Here is a 14,929-nt window from a genome sequence, read left to right as displayed (position 1 = left end):
ATATTGTTCAGATTGTTGTCGATATTTTTTAGAATCTCGAAAGCATCCATAGCTAAGATAATTCCGGAAGTATGTGATGCTTTAAATGATAGTCTAGAAGACTTTTTAAAATTTTATTCACACGCGTCAAAAATTAAAATAATGAATGAAAATGTACTTTTTTAAATCGAATATGTATTCTGTTTCTTAGAACCTTACTTTTTTTCGCAAGTTGTGAGTGAATTTTGAATGAAAATTGTGCCTGATAATGATTCTATATTAGACATTCTCCAGAAAACTATCTCAAAAAGAAAGCGTGCCCCGCCAGCGTGCAAAACAGAATAACAATGATTTCGTTAAGAAACTATGAGGGTTTTATTTGTTTTTCCAATAATTTTCAAGTCTATAAATATCTTCGCATATTTTCAAATATCTTAAAAATAGAGACATTTCTTTACATTTGGCATCCCTGATTCGAACGCTAAATTCTGTTTTTGACGTTTTGAAGCATGCGAGTGCGAGTAAATTCAAAAAACTTTGAAGTAGCTCGCACGCCGGATCACACATGACAATAACTGGCATGATGTGTTCACACGGTGTGAGTAGCTGCACTGCAGTAACTGACTAGACCGACTCGTATGCTTGCTCGCACCGTCTGAACCCGGCTTAAAGCAGTTAATGCTTGCCTGTACAATGTAATACTGACCACTGAAACCAGTTGGACGGACCATTGGACCATTTGTATGAATTTTTTTTGACGTAGAACTACGTCTTTCATTAAGGGTGCCAAATCAGAAAACAGGTCACGTTTTTATGAAATAAAGTTAACGTTAATAACTATTCTTGCCGCGAATGAATTTTGGCGATTTCAATTCCAAACGAATCGGGAATTCCCTAAGATTTGTTTGATATGCTATACATTTCAATCCCATAGTCTATATATGGTTTAAATTGATGAAAATTGGAAGCACTCCTATTTCCCCATACATTTGTTCTGTCTATTTGGGTATTTTCCCGAACAGAGCTGTAAATAACGAGCAACTTATCGACGAGCAACGAACGGGAAATCGTAAGACGTAAAGTCTCCTTGAACGAAGGAAAAGAAGAAGAACGGAGGGGAATATTTGCCTAGAGTATACACAGTGGATATCGCTGAGGCCAACTTTCATTCTTCGTGAAGAAATCGACTGAACCACATCGTTGCTGGGCGAGCTGGGCGGTGAGGGATCGAATGCCTTTCTCAAGGCAATAGGGGTGGAGGAGTAATGATGAGTAATGATGGATGAAGTAAAGTTTTCCAAGGGCCTTTTTGAAGGTTAGAGACGAATGAACTGAAGAAGTTTAAAGTCTCAAGCAAGGAAGGAAGGCAAACTTTCAGTATTGTTCTGTGTTCAAAGCAATGAATATCGCTTGTTCTTCCTTGTTTTGTGTCATCACATGTCTTCGTATCGGATTGAACTGTGGACGCGACAAAATTTCTCACTCGCAGATGTCTCTTACATTGCAATCATTACATCAAACTGACGCCATTCCTTTAAGATTCTGAACTACATAATTGAGTGGGGAATCATTAAAATCGGCTCACCAAGAAAATAATTGTTCTGGAATTTTGTGTGTCATTTGGTTTCGCATGACAGTAGCAAAACATTCTCCACCAAGGATGAAGGCTAGGCTAATCGAGGCCGGAAATATTGATAGAAAGGGCTTTTGCTGAGAAGAGCGCAAAGCGGAGATAAGTGTGTGTATTTTTAGTTGCTTCAAGCCATCGATATATGGATATTTGTGTGCGTACGTGCGTGCTTCATAACCCGTACGCAAGAATAGTACATCTTCTCTAAACCCCCATTTGTATGTGCTCCCGTGTGCATCGGCCCTGTCGCGATGCAACAATCGCCTATATTTTATGCTATGATTGACGATTGGTTGCTGGTGCAATTTAGCGGAAGGGAAATATTTACGCTAGGGTATTAGTAATGAATCTCTGCCGAGGAAAATATTCAGCATTTTTCAAAGCAGTTACCATTGTTTGTTTTCTGTCATCAATGCATTGAACTGACGCTATGGTGAAGCAGGTGCCAAGGCTGTGCACCAAATTTTTTTTTGGGGAATACCAAGTTGTTCAATAAGTTTTATTAAGTTATAAATTTATTCGGGCTCGCGTGCCGGTCGCAAAACTTCTTTCAACTAGGGTTGTAATCTAATCTTGATCATAATGAATCAGTGTTACTCTTTTCGAGGATACGGAGATTAACAAATAGAGTTTATTTCGTTTATTTAGTCACCAAGAAAGTAAATGTCGTTCTAGAATTTTGTATAATTTGGTTTCGCTTGCCAGTAGCAAAACTTTCTCCACTAAGGATGACAGCTGCGCTTATCTCGATCATGTATTGTTCTGCGAGCACAAGAATGAATTATCAAACAATTATCGTGAAATGATTCTACAATAAAAAAAAACATTTCAGGGCGTCCAAACTGGTAGAATGGTTATTTCAAAATTTTCGTAGCATTATAAAATAATATCTGCAATTATAAACAAGCGACTTGAATTAAAGCACAGCGTAGTTCTACGTCAACAATGCGGTCGTGTCTTGAACACAACCACCTATAATTTTTTCTTGTCGTTATTTACCTACTAAAAGTACGTTGTTCTGACCCTAATTTGAACTATTTTGTATGAATTTCCAGATATCTCAACCAAAACTAACCATTATAATTTAAAATTATCTTTAGACACAATTTTTGTATGCTATTTTTTCACTATTTGCAAGCAAAAGTGATTATCATTTACATAGAGTACTAATTTGATTTGGGAACAACAGTTTTAATTCATAATATTTATTTTAAAGGTGTGCTCATTTCTTCTGAAAACCCATATTGTCATGCCTACTCCCCCATTTCGTAATACGAAGCTTATATCATGGACAGACATGATATAAGCGTACCAGCGTTGTACAGGTACCATCGTACCATGACAGACATACTTTGGTTGTACATTGTACCGTATGTCAAACTGACAATCAGAATTTTTTCCAATTTTCACCACATATTTCAATGAAAAAGGGTTTCATTTAGTGTCTAAACTATCAAACACAACAAACAAGTTTTCAATCTGAGTTATTAACTCAAGAGAAAGTCAATGAAAAGGACGTTTACCAAGTGCTTTGGTTCGGTTTGTTCATGCTACCCACCATTAAACGTCTATGGCGCTGCGCACAGTACAACTGTAGCCATGTACAGCGGTAAAACAGGTCGGTACTAGAGATGGGCAAACCGTTCACGAACGGTACAAAAGAACTAGTTCGCCGAAAAGAGTGAACGAACGGTCGTTCTTTTTCAAAGAACGGTAGGTCTATCCACGAACTGATTCCGAAAGAACGGTTTGCGAGTGAACTGTTTGAGAGTGAACTGTTTGTGAACGAACTGGTTAAGAGTGAACTGTCTGGGAACGAACTGTTTGAGAGCGAACTGATTAAGAGTGAACTGTCTGGGAACGAACTGTTTGAGAGCGAACTGATTAAGAGTGAACTGTTTGGGAACGAACTGTTTGAGAACGAAGTGTTTGTTGCGAGCGAACTGTTTGCGAACGGACGAGTGCTGCTGAACTGATTTGTGCTGGACGGAATAGATTAATATAACGAGAACGCTTGTAAGAAAAATAAAACAATATTGTCATTTATGAGCAAAATGCATGTAACGCAAGGTTTATTTTGTTAATGTATACTCAATTTTGGGTTAAAAATTAAATTAGATTTTCGTAGTTCTAAAGGCAAAGCTATATATTTTCAATTTCATGTATTCATTCAATTCCTCGTAATATTAATATACTTCCTGATTATCAGGAAAAAATCCGGGAAAGCTGGGGCGATTCATGAATTAGGTAACATAAAATCTCATAGTGAGGGCAAGTTAAGAAAAAAGTTTTTTCGTTGCTTTCAATCCATTGTTTGGCCTATTGCGCGTACGTGTTATCATGATGGTATGTATTTTTCCTCTGAATAAAATATGATCTTACATGGAACCTATGTACTGTCCAAACAGAAAATATGAAAAATTGCATATATTTTGTTCGCATTAATATATTACATATACTTTTGTCGGCCGATAAACATATGTTCACATACAGTTTGCGACTTTTGAAGAAGGACTAAATTTCAAAAATATAAATTCCATACGTACACTATCCAATCCAACGATATCAATGAATAGCTGTCTATTGATGTTGGGTTGCAGCTAACATTCTATGTTGTTCTTAATACCGCTGAACGAAAGAGCGAAAGAACAGTTCAAAAGAACTGATTCACTTAGATGAGCGGTTAGTGAGTGAACCGCAAGCAAGTACAGTTGTATGTCTGTCATAAGTAATAATGCCGTCAACGCGGATGGAAAAATATCCACGTGGTCAACAGGGGAAGAGATATAAGAAATGTCCATCCCAAATCCCCTCACACACCAGGGCTCGCATCAAATGTAGCACCTTACAATGCGTGTATCTTGACCACTTCGCGATTTCGACGTTTCCTCTGTTACCAAACGGTATGCAACAGCAAAACAGACTTGTCGTTGACAGATAGGATAGGAGGACGAAAATGTGGGATAAAAGCAAATGCAAGCCAAGACAAAAATAACAAGGCGATTAAATACACATATAGCCAACCGGAGGCGCACGGAATCACATTCATCTCCTACACGGTCCCCTCGCTGGTAAAAGTTCTGAATGCGAATTGGTGTGTGTATATTTGTATTCCATGTTTCCTCAGAGAGAAGAAAAATCACCCGAAAAAATCCGATTAGCTTCGTCGTGCAAGCAAAGGTAACAAACAAAAGTTCAAGTGTCCGATAAGCAATTTCCAAACGTTTTGTGCACGAGATTGTCGTAGACGTGAATTCGGGAATAATCTGGTTCCCGATATCGGTGAGGATTCGAAGTTCGTGTCGGTGGTCTCATGTGTGTTCCAAGTGCTTTATTTTTCTCGCAGTGTTTTCGTGTGAAATTCATGTCGGTGTATAGTTCTTTCATTTAATTTTTCGGAACTAAGCTCCGTTAGAATCCCGCTCCGTGAGTGTCTCCCGGTGAAAATTAGTTATCCATGATGGACCACAGTGGGTTTACGTCAATATGAAAGCAGTGGAATCTGGGCAATCTCATTGAGAAAAAAAAGTCGGTGCGCGTTGTGTATATTTTTGTTGTGTGCTAAAAATGAAAGGGTGCGAAACAAGTGTAAAAATGTCCAGCTCGGTTGGTTGCCCCGGATAATGCATCGTGCTGGGAAAAAAATATCGGGAGCAGGCGATCTTGTAATGTGCAGCGAGTAATCGGTGTTTTACCAATTAGCTATCTCACCTCGGTACCCCTGTGTACCATTCCGTTCATCCCGTCGTTTGATACTTCTTCGTAGGTGAGTAGATTTGTTTACATTCGCCTGCTCTTCCAATTGGTTCAATTGCATCAGTTCTGGCAGCTTTCATTGGTCTTATTACTCTTATTGGGCTGCTGAAATGTTGTATGACTGTGTGTGAAACATAGCAGAAGAAAGAGAAGGGACCAGTGATGCCAGTGTGCTTCTTTTCGCGGGGTGTCTTATAAGATTCAGAGTACACAGTGAGAATTTTTGTTGGATTTATTTTCTTATGTAGTAAGGAAATCGTGTTAGATTTTTCGTGTTCGCGTATACATGCACTGATTATACAGTAGAACCTCAATCAGGGTTACCACATTTAATTCTGTATAATTTTCTAAACAAAAATCTGTATATCTGTATTTTGAGCCAAAAATTCTGTATAAAAATCTGTATCGAAAAATTAAGGGAAAAAATGAAAATGAACGAGCTCCAACCGATTTCCGGACTTTGTTTTGTTGGTATTGTATAGCGAAAATATTCGCTTGACACACGCTGATGAATGTTATCAAATAGTGTCTTAAAAAATCACAGGAGGGTTGTGTCCGAGACACGACCGCGTAGTTGACGTAGGATTCCGTTAGGTTGTTGATTTTGGATATGTTGGAAAAATTACATCGGTAAACTCTTTGATAATGATTTGGTGGCCCTGAAAATGGCCGTTTTGTTAGGTGGTTCGGTATTGTTTGTTCACTCCACCAGTGTTTACCGAGTGATGATCACTTATCAGTAAAAATTTGTTACTTTAATGAGAGAAAATATATTTGAAATGGAAAAGGTAATTTTCTTTTAAAATTTTTACCTTCTGAGTGTTTATTTAACCCAATGCGAATTTTTAATTGGACTAACAATGACACAACATACTATACTTTATAAAGAGCATATGGGAAATCACTTTTTCAAATATTTCTTCACTTTTCTAATTTTTCTCGCCGTATAAACTTTCCTTGAGTGAAAATGAACACAACAAAACGGACAGCTCAAACCAAACGACCCGTTCTCGAGCGGGAACACACCTTGGTTTTTATTTATGAAAATTGAAATAAATCGTTTCACATATCAAGTCATTTTTACAACAACTGCTACCATATACACCATATGCAAAATTTTTCACAATACACGATCGGTCATTGTTTTCAAACTTCACGAAGCAACCAACATTAAAGTTCCAAAAATGAATTTTATTTGCTAGGTTTAATCGTATCACTCACCTTACTTGCAATATAAAAATGCCCCCGAATTGCATATATTCGCCATTCCGAGTTTATCTGGGCACCTTGGTTTTGATGTCTCTGTTAGGGAACACATTTCGGTAGGAACAAAAATTCCCTCTACTTTCATGTATTTACAATGCAGATTTCTCCCTGGCAGCTTGATTTTGACGTCTCTGTTAGGGAACACATTTCGGTAGGAACACAAGCTCCCCCTTTTTTTATGTATTTGCAATGCCGATTCCCCCCAGGCTGCTTGGTTTTGATGTCTCTGTTAGGGAACCGCCGCATGTGTCGTCTATTTCGACCAATCTAAAGAGGGTATTTCCATTAGGATAGGGGTTGAGATTTTTCAATTGTTCGATAGTTATTTTCATGACATACATTATCTTCTTCAATATAAAAAATTGTTATGGAGTGCCGAAATCGATTGACGCAAAAATTTCATCAATCCATCATGAAATTACTGAGTAATAAGCGTTTGAAATTGGACAATTTTCACGATGTGCTCGATTTTCGATTTTCAATTTGTACCCCAATATGTTCCCGAAAGACGTAATCCTATGTCAAAACGGACTTAGCAATGGATACAAAAATTAAACATCACGCCTTTTGTCATCCAACAGCTAGGACCATGTCATATCTGAGTCGCTCAATTTTTGCTTCGTGAGATTTGCCTTGAGTAGCTCGCATTCGTTATTCAAGCCTCCTTCAAAGAATTGAGCAAATGTATGCATCAAATCAAACAATAACATTCTTGTCTCATTATAAATTTCGCAAGATTGAGAACTTTCTTTTTATTTAGTCATAGGATCGTTTAACCCAATGGTTTTAAACCTTTTTTGCTCAATTCGCCCCTTTACGAAAACTATTCCCAGTGCTTCACCCCTATCAGTATTTTGTAAGAAAATGTGTAGCATATCAGTATATCATTGTATCTGATTACAAAAAAGGTATATAAAGCTTGGCAAGTCAGTATGGCACCTGCGCCTGAACGATTTCCGCCAAAATCGTAATTCTTGAGAACGTTGTCGAAAAGCACACCTCATGTCTTCGATACCCACTCTGTTACGGTGTTTTGTTCTCATCAGTAGCATTGTAGGAAATCCAGATTCACATAAATTCTACGCAAAAGACAACAACACTCGTAACCAGAGATGCCAACCTTCCTGATTTTTCAGGATTTCCCAGACTTTTTAGCACGCTCCCTGATATCCTGACGAACACTCAATTTATACTGATTTTTTTCTGATTTGTTTACTCTTTACATAATTCGTAATAAATATACTGGTTTCCATGCCAAAGTTTTCTGTCATGATAGTTCTCCGGTTCGCACTTGTATATATCATACATTGATTTAAATTCTCTAGACGCAAATCTGTAATTATCTTTTTTATCTCTACCCTCACTTGTTTCGTGGTTTTCCAAAATTAATCAAGGGAAAAATTTCGAATCCACTGTCAATATAAAAAGATTTTATGTATAATTTGTTCGTCTGATTCAAAGTAGAATCAGCTTTAATTATGGGACTATGGTATAGATATATCTATAACAGTACTAGATATCATAAAAATAAGGAAAAATTCAACAAGTCTTCCACTGCTGATATGCTTTCCTTATTTGTCGAGTAAAGATTCATTCCAAAGCATGGATGATGAATTCGGTGAAAATTTGAATATTGATTTCTCTGCAATTGACTGTAGTGATGCTGTTGGATTTTTGGAAAAAATATAAACGATCAAAAAGTCAGGTGTTATACCATGCTTATTAATTCTTTTACGCCTTCGGTCTTCGCCCGAAGGAAGATATAGTCTGTTTCTGGTGAGATTTGGAATGGATTCTGTCTTATGAGCTACTACCAAGCGACCTGTTTCTCATATGTATGACTCGCAGCAGTTTTCGACGAGGAAGCAAACAAGTTCTGGGAGGATAGAATATTTAAGCTGTGTGAAAGATAGCGAAAGATTGTGAAACAGAACGATGGATATAAAAATAAATTATGATGCTTTGATTGAAAATTATGTTTTTGTTTTCCCAAAAATCGACATTAACTTTTCGGACAACCCAATATGAGCTATCCTGATTTATCCTGATTTTTATTTTCATTCTCCCTGATTTTTCAAAATTATAGTTGGCAACCCTGCTCGTAACGCTTATTCCGCATATCAGGATAAAACTCGATCATTTGTAGATCGATTAGTTTTGTTCTGAAATTGATCCGAAACTTTCGTCACTGCGAGACGGAAAGCGTTTAAAACCATGCCCAAATTTGTTCTTTGATATAAGAAAAATATGTTTAAAGTTTAACTTGTTGTAAAAAGTCTTGAAAATGCTGTACAATTTTCTTTTATATGGTCTGTAATGTTTCGTCGTCTGTTCCATCATCATTCACTGATGAAAGTCTTTCAAACATTGCGGAGTTGTTCAATTGAACATTACATTTCAGATTTGTAAATGTTTGTCGAGAATCGCAAATTTTAGCGTATCCAATAAAGTTTTTGTGCCAATTTTTTCCAATCATTGTACAATTGGCAGATTGATTATGGTCATATCGAACACGGTACGAAAAGAATTATTGTAGCTCTTCAAAACGCTTAAGATTTCGCTTAACAATTGCCCCCAACGAAAACCGCCTCGTTGCGTTGCGTTCAACATTTTCATAAGTCAAGTTATCTATGCATGCACTGTAATAAATTTAATATTTGAAATGGAATTTTTAAAAAATCTGTAAATTCTGTATTTTTTGCTGAAAATCTGTAATTCTGTATATACAGATTCTGTATCTTAAATTTGACGAAAAAAGTCACAGGAGGGTTGTGTCCGAGACATGACCGCATAGTTCACGTAGGATTCCGTTAGGCTATCTGTTGATTTTGGATATGTTTGAAGAATCACATCGCTAAACATAATGATTTGGTGACCTCCTGAAAAAGGCCGTTTTGTTTGGTTGTTGGGTATTGTTTGTTCACTGCACCAGTGTTTACCGAGTGATGATGACAGAAGAATAGTAAACAATCCTTGGATAGTGCGTATCAGATAAATGATACCGAAGTGGAACGAGATATGATGAAAACCCTCTGTGATCCTTGACGAGATGTGTTATGTATGGGTGAAATAAAGAAAAAAACTCACCAATGTAATATAAGATAATTACCAATACCGAACATAATTATCAATTTTTCTCATCAGTAAAAACATGTTACTTTAATATAGAGAAAACATATTTGAAATGGAAAAGGTAATTTTCTTCTATAATTTTTACTTTCTGAGTGTTTATTCAACCCAATGCAAATTTTAATTGGACTAACAACACTTAATACTATATGTAGAGCAATCACTTTTTCTAATATTTCTTCACTTTTCTAATTTTTTTTCGTCGTATAAACTTTTCTTTGGTGAAAATGAACACAACAAAACAGTCAGCTTAAACCAAACGACCCGTTCTCGAGCGGGAACACACCTTGGTTTTTATGAAAATTGAAATAAATCGTTTCATATATCAAGTCATTTTTAACACAACTGCTACCCTATGCAATTTTACACTTACACTTATCCTAATTTTTTTAAATACAGGATACATTCAAATACAGTTTCACAAAGCAACCAACATTAAAGTTCCAAATTTAAATTTTATTTGCTAGATTTAATCGTATCACTCACCCTACTTGCAATACAAAAATGCTCCCGAATTTCATATATTTGCAATGTCGATTTCCCCCAGACAGCTTGGTTTTGATGTCTCTGTTAGGGACCCGCCTCATGTGTCGTCAATTTCGACCAATCAGAAGTGGTTATTTACGTTAGGATAGGGGTTGAGATTTTTCAATTGTTTGATAGTTATTTTCATGACATATATTATTTTCTTCAATATAAAAAATTGTTACTGAGTGCCGCAATCGATTGACGCAAACATTTCATCAATCCATCATGAAATGACTGAGCAATAAGCGTTTGAAATTGGACAATTTTCACGATGTGCTCGATTATCTATTTTCAATTTGTACTCCAATATGTTCCCGAAAGACGTAATCCTACGTCAAAATCTGTAAAATATAGAATATTCTGTATATGTGGCAACCCTGACCTCGATTATCTGCGAGTGGATGATCCGCGGTACGGGTAATCTTTATAATAAAAAAAATTTAGGGGCTTAGAAGGAAAGGGGTGGTAATGATTTGATCGATTTCTCTTCATCAACTTTTTCTTTAGTTAATAACTCAACTGCAAAAACGTTCCAATTTGAGTTTGCTATAGAATCCGATAGATGGGGTTCTGACCTATCGTCCACATTGTCAAATACAGCTGGGGATGTGCTTGCAGCTAGGTTATGACCAGAGGCTAAGAAAAGCGCTCTAAAGCTTAAACAATGGAAAAAATTATAGGAGGTTGTGTCCAAGATACGACCGCATTGTTGACGTAGAACTACACTGTTATTTTATATAAGTCGCTTGTTCATACCTTCGGATATTATTCTATGATGTTGTGAAATTTTAGAAACAACTGTTTCGTAGAATAATCTCTGAAATGGATTTTTCATTGTAGAATCAGTTGACGATAATTGATTGATGATTCATCCATGCCCTCGCAAAACAATATACTAGCTGATCGTATGTCGCAATTTATTTCATACCTCGAACGCTATTCTGGTGGCCTTTTTCGCAATTGAAATAGACTCGATTATATACATGTTGCAGCAGCACCATTATTCCACATCTCATAATTTCATCAATATATCTTTGGCACCGCATGGAAACAACAACAATGACAACACTTGCAAGTATCAAATATCATGCTACATGTTATTTAGTATTGCCTCAGTGAAATTGCACCTCCAGGCGTCGTTCGTACAACGTAAATCAGGCGCCAAACAAGCGTTCGCCGTAGCATGCATACAGAGCCATACATTGGTGGCTTGAAACTACTAGGAATATAAATACTTCTCATCATTTTACGCTATTCTCAAAAGAAACGTTATTATACTGGCATCGAAAAAATCATGCTCGAGAGAAGCTCAGCTGTCACCCTTAGTGGAGGAAGTTTTGCTACTGGCAAGCGAAACCTTTTGTATGTGATTCAAAATTCCAGAACGTCATTCACTTTCTTGGTGACTAAACAAGTAAAATAAACTCTGTTTGTTAATAACAACCTTTTCGAGTAGTAGCAGTAGGAATGCTTCATTATGGTCAATATTAGCGCAAATGCAATCCTAGTTGAAGGCTGTTTTGCGACTGTCACGCGAACCCAAATAACTTATAACATTCCAGTAAGACATTCATGATGCTTGGTATTCCCCAAATAATTTTTCGACGCACAACCTTAACGCTTGCTTCGCCATAACGTCAGTTTGCATTGATGCATTCTCAAAGGCACAAACGAAGCCCTTATGATGACGGAAAACAAACAATGTTAACTGCTTGGAAATAGACTGAATTATGCCACGATTACATTTTCGACCGACGCGCCGAAATCGCCTTCTCCGCTGTTATTCGATGCGGTGTCCCACTCACGAGGGCTCGGTACAGTGCGAGCGCTTTTCATTGCACCAACATTGCGTGCATCATTAGATGACGCTTGCCTCGAAATTTTATTGCCCCTGGCAATGCGTTCGTTTTTTGCAGGGCTCGAGCCTGCATTCCTCTTCTTCTTACTCATCACACACTACGCGAAGCGTCCAATTTATGACGCGGAAAAAAACACACGATAGCAATAACGCGAAAAACAGACACAGAAAAACCAAACGACGATATCCAAGTTGGATTACCACTGGTGGGGTCCAATCTTAGATCGAAGCGCAGCGAAAGCAAAGTGAACTGGATTGCTCAACAGTCCGTTGCCGAATGAAAGTTTGTCTCAGCGAGATCCACTGTTTATACTCTAGGCAAGTATTCCCCTTCATTCTTCTACTTTTCCTTTGCTCACGGAGACTTTGAATCCTACGATTTCCCCTCCGTTGGTCGTCGATAAGTTGCTCGTTATTGACAGCTCTGTTCGGGAAAGCACACAAATGGATAGAACAAATGTATGGAAAAATAGAAACGCTTGAAGTTTTCATGAATTTTAACCATTTACAAACCAAGGGATTCTAATGTTTAGCATATTAAACAAATCTTACGGAATTTCTGATTCCTTTAGTATGTAAATCGCCAAAATCCGTTCGCGGCAAAAATAGTTATTAACGTTAACTTTATTTCATAAAAACGAGACCTGTTTTCTGATTTGGCACCCTTAATGAAAGACGTAGTTCTACGTCAAAAATACTAGACGGAGACAAAATTGGTCACTTGAGCATCCTGAATCTCTTACCCGTAGGACCATCCTCAGAGATGAACAGTGATTGGATGGAACCTAGGACTAACTACGACATTCCATACAGTGTAATCGAACCTTCTCGTTCAATATGGGATGAAGGCGGTCCCAGTGTTCGTAATGGTTCAATCATGTTCTACACTGATGGGTCAAAAATGGGAATCAGAACAGGTGCTGGAGTGTATGGTCCCAGAACAAAAATCTCTGTAGCTATGGGAAACTGGCCAACAGTTTTCAAGCAGAAATAGCTGCGATAATAGAATGTTCAAATGTCTGCCTTAAAAGAAAATATAGACATGCTAACATCTGCATATTCTCAGACAGTCAAGCGGCACTTAAAGCTCTAAATGTTTTTAAATGCTCCTCAAAAATTGTCTGGGAATGCATTCTCCTCTTACGGCAACTAAGTCGGATAAGTTCGGTACAACTGTACTGGATTCCTGGCCATTGTGGAATAGAGGGAAACGAGCGAGCAGATGAACTTGCCAGGAATGGCTCAAGCTCACCTTTCACTGGTCCAGAACCATTCTGTGGAGTATCTGACTGTGTGTTGTAAGGTGAGCTGAAGAACTGGGAAGACCGGGAAGTGTTAGCCAACTGGTTGGCGGTACAACTTAACCAGTCAAAAAAATTTATCACGCCGAGTATTAAAATTACTCAACAATTGCTGAGTCTTAATAAAAAAGACTTAGGCACAATCACAGGCCTTATAACAGGACACTGTCCGAGTAAATACCATCTCAAAAACATAGGTTTAGTGCAAGATGATATTTGTCGTTTTTGTAATACCGAAAGCGAAACCTCGGAACATTTGCTCTGTAATTGTGGAGCTCTAACTAGACGCAGACTTCAATACCTTGATAAGGCTATTCTGGAGCCCAAGGAAATTTGGTCTGCGTCGCCGATCAGGATTATAAAATTTATCAAACAGAGTATTCCTGATTGGCACCTATCTCGCTATAGCTTTCAGTCTACTTCTTCATCAATAAGCAGTAGGTAAGCTTGAAGCGGAGTACAAAAAAAAGGGATATACCACAATAGTTCAGAATAATGGACGCAGTGGTTCACATCCAACAGGGAAAAAAAAGTTATGACCAAAAGAGAAATTCGATGTAGAGCAATCGAAGATGTCACTCCCCTTTCATTTTGAGCCTTTTAATTAAAATAACCATTGAATATTTTAGTTTCCTGCAATATGATTGTGAAAATGTTTGAAGACATTTTTCCGTACCATGTGAAGACATATGAAAAAATCACCTGGCATCCATGTGTGTACACGACCTTACTAATGGATAGTTTAATGATTTTTGTATTGATAGAACATCGTTTTCATGTTGAAATGTCTTTTTGACGTAGAATTACGTCTTTTATTTCTGTACCGGGTGAAAGCTCAAAGTTTCGTTACACTTGGAGTGCAAGGTTTTGAACGTTAATACTTTTTTGCCGGCTTAACGGAGTGGAGTTATATGTTTATTATTCATAGACCCGGAAACTTGTTTCAATAACTTAAAAATTGCTTCGAAAACAGGCTACTGAAACCACACTAATCTGTATATAAGCCGGTGTCCGCTCGGGAATCCATATAGTAGTAATTGCAAAGTGACAGGGAAATGGTCTCGCTCGTCTGAACACAATGCTCTTATCTCCCAATCCCATTCTTTTCTGCCGCCTGACTGAACGGTGGCTTAGGCGAAAAACGAAGTATCGATATAGATTTAGAAATGGTGTCATTGGCTATGGATTCAATAGCAGTGAGAAATGGATCATATGGAGTAGAGAATATTTCACCACATCAAACAGTTATAATATAATTATAAATTATAATGTTCACGAATGCCGCAATCGATCGATGATTTTGTTTTGTCTAATAGTAAATATACCCTTTTAATATGTTTGTCGTGTTATACCGTCATGTTCATGAAATTTTATGAATTTGCTTATAATTTCCAACAACTTTTCCAAATACATCATAATGGTAAAAATATATGTTTAGGAGTTACGTTGGAAAACATTTGAAGATATGTGGGTTAGCGTGGC

The 14,929-nt window shown here is 37.3% G+C and overlaps 1 protein-coding gene across 3 annotated transcripts in view; it reads left to right on the top strand.

Moving 5' to 3' along the window:
- Nucleotides 1-4,588: 4,588 nt before the first annotated feature.
- Nucleotides 4,589-14,929, top strand: part of LOC129770491 (ecdysone receptor) — a 680,728-nt gene continuing 670,387 nt past the window's right edge. For all 3 annotated transcript variants that reach the window (XM_055773363.1, XM_055773362.1, XM_055773359.1), the window contains exon 1: nt 4,589-5,375. The gene's annotated coding sequence lies outside the window, so the exon portion shown is untranslated. The remainder of the gene's footprint in view (nt 5,376-14,929) is intronic.

The sequence above is a fragment of the Toxorhynchites rutilus genome, chromosome 2 (genome assembly GCF_029784135.1).
Source record: "Toxorhynchites rutilus septentrionalis strain SRP chromosome 2, ASM2978413v1, whole genome shotgun sequence".
Lineage (NCBI taxonomy): Eukaryota > Metazoa > Arthropoda > Insecta > Diptera > Culicidae > Toxorhynchites > Toxorhynchites rutilus.
Note: the sequence above shows the minus strand (reverse complement) of the source record. Positions and strands in the feature narration are given on the sequence as shown.